General features: G+C 52.5%; 1 pseudogene across 1 annotated transcript; it reads right to left on the bottom strand.

Moving 5' to 3' along the window:
• Positions 1 to 612: 612 nt before the first annotated feature.
• Positions 613 to 2064, bottom strand: LOC100945689 (annotated as a pseudogene). Its single transcript, XR_001161409.2, has one exon. The product of XR_001161409.2 is annotated as a eukaryotic initiation factor 4A-III pseudogene (transcript).
• Between the last annotated feature and the right edge of the window lie 2690 nt (positions 2065 to 4754).

The raw sequence follows: 4754 nt of genomic DNA, 5'->3' as shown, positions 1-4754 counted from the left end.
ATGGGCCAGGGCTCGTGTCCACGGCTTCTGTTCAGGATGTGAGAGCAGCTCACGGGGAGTGGATGAGCAGGGTCCTGCAGGAGACCTTGGCAACCTGCAGGTGCCCCGCATGATCGTGTGTCCGCCCTGAGGTGAGCGTGCACAGTCAGACGTGTGCATGTGTGCAAGTGGATGTGTGCTGAGGTTTTTACATGTATGCATGTATGAATTTATGCAATAAATGTTTGTTAAGCAGGCTGCGTCTGTCCTGAAAGCCGGGACTCCAAGTGTGCCTGAAGTACTTGGTTCTAGACGTATAGTAGGTCCTTCATAGTTGGTAAAAAAAGCTCCTGAGGATGAGAGGTGGGGTGAAAGGTGTAGAGTCATCTGCACTTAGGCAGGATCTGGCAGTCAGCTTGAGCAGCAGGAGCAGGACATGGGGAGCCTGAGAAAGAAGCACTAGGGGTGGGGTGTGGGGGAGCAGCACCTGCCCACCATCAACACATATCCCAGGCACTGGCTGCACCCCTCCTCCTGGGGAGATCTCTGCACTGAGCCCTGAATCCTAGCTTCTCAGCTTCCTCAGGACTGCCTGCAGTGAATTTGACTTTTTTTTTTTTTTTTTTTGTGGCAAAAGTTTTAAATGTTTACTGAAAAAGACTTTTAAGAGTAATGCATTATTTACACGTGGATAAGAAAAGACAAGAGAACCCCCAGAGAGGGGGGCACTCTGGGGCAGAGCAGGGGCGGGAGAGCTCACATCAACTGCGGCAGCTGCCCCAAACAGGAGCCAGGAACTGGAGAAAAGCTTCAGCACCAAGGCTGCTCCTTCAGATCAGATCGGCAACGTTCATGGGCATCTCATCGATCTGGGTGGAGTAGTACTGTTCGATGTCCCTCAGGATGCGGATGTCGTCGTTTTTCACAAAGTTGATGGCCACGCCCTTACGGCCATACCGACCCGACCTCCCAATTCTGTGAATATACAGCTCTCTGTTGTTGGGCAGGTCGTAGTTAATGATGAGCGACACCTGAGGGACATCCAAGCCCTGGGCCCAGACGTCGGTCGAAATGAGCACTCGGCTGGCACCTGAGCGGAACTCCTTCATGATAGACTCACGCTCCTTCTGGGGCATGTCTCCATGCATGGAGGACACAGTGAAATTGGCCTCTCTCATCTTCTCCGTTAGCCAGTCAACCTTCCTTTTAGTGTTGCAGAAGATGACTGCCTGAGTGATGGTCAGTGTGTCGTAGAGGTCACACAGGGTGTCAAACTTCCACTCTTCTCTTTCCACTGCCACAAAAAACTGTTTGATACCTTCCAAGGTCAGTTCATCACGCTTCACGAGGATGCGGATGGGGTCCGTCATGAACTTGTTGGTCATCTCCAGGATCTCATGGGGCAGCGTGGCACTGATGAGGACCACCTGCGTGGCTGGAGGCAAGTACCTGTACACGTCATAAATCTGCTCCTTAAAACCTTTATTCAACATTTCATCAGCCTCATCTAAAACTAACATCTTGATAGCTCGTGTCCTTAAACTTCTCCGACGAATCATGTCGAAGACACGCCCTGGTGTGCCTGCCACAACATGCTGTCCATAATCCAGCTTCCTGATGTCCTCACCCACATTGGTGCCCCCGATGCAGGCATGGCACTGGACGTTCATGTAGTCACCAAGAGCAAGCAGGCCCTTCTGGATCTGTACAGCCAACTCTCTCGTGGGAGCCAAGATCAAAGCTTGGGTTTCACGAACCTGTATGTCCAAGCACTGAAGGACGGAGATGCTAAAAGTGGCTGTTTTGCCTGTGCCAAACTGAGACTGTGCAATGACGTCTCGCCCTTTTATGATCTGTTTGATGGCTCGCTGCTGGATTGCTGACGGTTTTTCAAAACCGTAGGCGTAGATGCCGCGCAGCAGGTCCTCCCGCAGGCCCATGGTGTCGAACGTGGGGGTCACGTCCACCTCCTCGCTGGTCTCAAATTCCACTTTCGTCATGTCTTCCTCTTTGAGCAGCCGCTTCCGTGCCGAGCCCGAGGTAGCCATCGTGGCTGTAGCCGCCATGACTGGATCCGCGGAGAACAGCGTGAATTTGACTTTCTCTGCCATTCGAGGCCTTGTCACTTTGTCCCCCTGGCCTCTTAATGCTGGGTACAGAGGCCTCCCCAGACCTGTCAGCCAGGCCTCCTTAACCACCTTTCCCTGTGCTTCCACACACAGCCAAGTCTCCTAACAGAGTGGTCCACACTTGGGGTCTTCACCGCCTCCCCTCCTCTCTCCTGAAGGTCTGGTCCAGTCTGGCTATGCAGTCCCCCCTCCTTGAACTTGCCTTGGCCTGTGTCACTGGGACTGACTCATTGCTAACCCCCAGACCCTCCACAGTCCTCACACTGCCTGGCCCTTCTTATAGAACCAGACCCTGCTCACAGAGCCTCCTTCCTGGCACCCCTCCTGCTGGGCTCTCCTGGCGCCCTCCTACCTGGGGACTGGGCCAATTTCTGGCTCTTGTCATCCCTGGGCCTTCTGTGTTGGTACACACCATGGCCTCCCCAGGCCACCTCTGTTGTCACCACATCTCCGTGACAGAGGTTCCATCCCTGGCTGTACACCAGAAGAAGCACCTGGGAACTTAAAAATATTCAGATGCCAGGCTCCCTTATGCAATAATTAAATCAGAATTTTTGGTGCTGGGGACTGGACATCAGTATTTTTTTTTTTTTTTTTTTGAGACAGAGTCTCAAGTTGTCACCCTGGGTAGAGTGCTATGGCATCACAGCTCACAGCAACCTCTAACTCCTGAGCTTAAGCGATTCTCTTGCCTCAGCTTCCTAAGTAGCTGGGACTACAGGCACCTGCCACAACACTGAGCTATTTTTTGATTGTAGTTGTCATTGTTGTTTGGCGGGCCTGGGCTGGATTTGAACCTGTCAACACTGGTGTATGTGGCTAGTGCCTTAGCCGCTTGAGCTACAGGTGCTAAGCCACATCAGCATATATTTTTTAAGCTGCTCAGTTGATTTTGATGGGTGTGGTTGAGACCCACTCTTCTATAAGCCCCTTCCACTCCTCACCAGCCTCCACTGTCCTCTCTAAGCCTGATTCCCCTTGCTCCATAATTATATATCTGACTTCCGGCTTATCATTGCTATTGAGACAGCCGGGCTGCTCATTAGGCCTGACCCAAACCAAGCCTGGCCCTCCCCTCTGCTGCCCTCTGCATCCCTCACTTGGCCCATGGCATTAATCTGCACCCACTCACCCCGGGCTCAACCCTGGGCTTACCCTAGACTCTTCTCCTGGCCCCAAGCATTCAGCTAGTCACTAAGCTCTGTGACTCCTTCCCATTCTACCTTCTAATTACTTTCAAGTACTTCTAGAAGTGGCTCTCCCTTCGCGTCGGCTCTCACTCCACCTCCCTTACTCCCATCCTGTCTCACCTAAACTATGGTAAGGCCTGCAATGGATCTCTTTCTCTGCAGCCTTCAGGGCTCACACAGGGATGGCTCCAGCACCCACAGAGAATCACACTGGCCTTTGCTGGAATCCCCCACTGACTCCCAGTGCCCTTTGGGCAGCCTTGAACCTCCTGCTCTGGGCCTGCCTGGCTGTCCAGCCCTTGGTTCCTGTCTCCTGCCCACATGCTCCCTGCTCTCTCACGACTCCAGCCTATCCTGGCCTCTCCTTCTGTCTGGACTGCTCTGCTGTCTCCTGCTCAGGGCACCCAAAGGGATAACTCCCTTCCTGAGTTCTGTGTTGCCTTCTCTGCCTACTGTGCACTGAAGTTCTGTCCTGGCACTGTCACCTCCCCAGGGCAGGGACAATGTCAGCTATCTCTGCGCCTGGCTCAGAGTGCGCACTTAGGAAATGCTTGTCAGATGACTGAATGAATGATTGAATGGTGATGGGTATGACTACAGCGGAGGGTGGGTGTGGCCAGCTGTGTAGGAGACTGAGAAGAGAGATGCGGAGCCAGTGTCTGGTCACCCAAAGTCATCCCACCTTCAGTCACTCTGGGAAGTTAATTTACATTCTATCAGGAAACAGTGGTGTTACAGGAGCACACATGGTTTTTTAGTTTCCTAATCTATAACACAGGGAAGATAATATCCATTTAGCAGAAGTGCTGTGAGGGTCAGAGAGGGTAACGATATGAATACGCTTTGAAAATTATAAATGACTATGCAAAAATGAGGGGTGAGTATCCAGTGTCCCCACTGGGCAGAAGCACACAGCTAGACATAGGGGTCCCATCATAGTGGACCCTATGGTGGCCCTCTGTGCCCAGCAGGTCCCCGGGGAGGTTAGAAGGTTGCACCTGTACATGGGCCTTTCACAGTGAGTCCCAGTGGTCAGGGAAGAGAGAGTGGGGGTTTATATCCAGCTCCTTATCTAACCCAAGGGCCCACGAGGAATCAAGCCCTGACTCAGTGACCTCTGCGTGCGCACAGTGAGGACTTCCACTCTAGTGGCCTGTGGTTGGCAGCCTGCACAGCTTTAAAAATAGCACTGGGAGGATATTTTTAGTGCACCATCCTGAGGCGTGGCTGGAGGCTGTGGCCTCCTGTGACGCATGAAAGTAGTTTTGGCTCTGTTTGCGAGTGATTCAGACAGCTGGCTTTGAGCTTCAGGGGTGTAAAAATAAAAACAAGGTGGGGGTAGCTGGGTTCCAGCCATAGGGCCTCTCCCACCCCCACAATATCTGAATAATTGTTCTCGAGAAGGTTGCACTTGAGCCATATTTCTCTGGCGCTTACACAAATCCCAAGAGCACGT

Source organism: Otolemur garnettii, unplaced genomic scaffold (assembly GCF_000181295.1).
Source record: "Otolemur garnettii isolate 467f Iridium unplaced genomic scaffold, OtoGar3 scaffold00060, whole genome shotgun sequence".
NCBI classification, from domain to species: domain Eukaryota; kingdom Metazoa; phylum Chordata; class Mammalia; order Primates; family Galagidae; genus Otolemur; species Otolemur garnettii.
The sequence above is the reverse complement of the archived record's forward strand: the minus strand, read 5'-3'. Positions and strand labels throughout refer to the sequence as shown.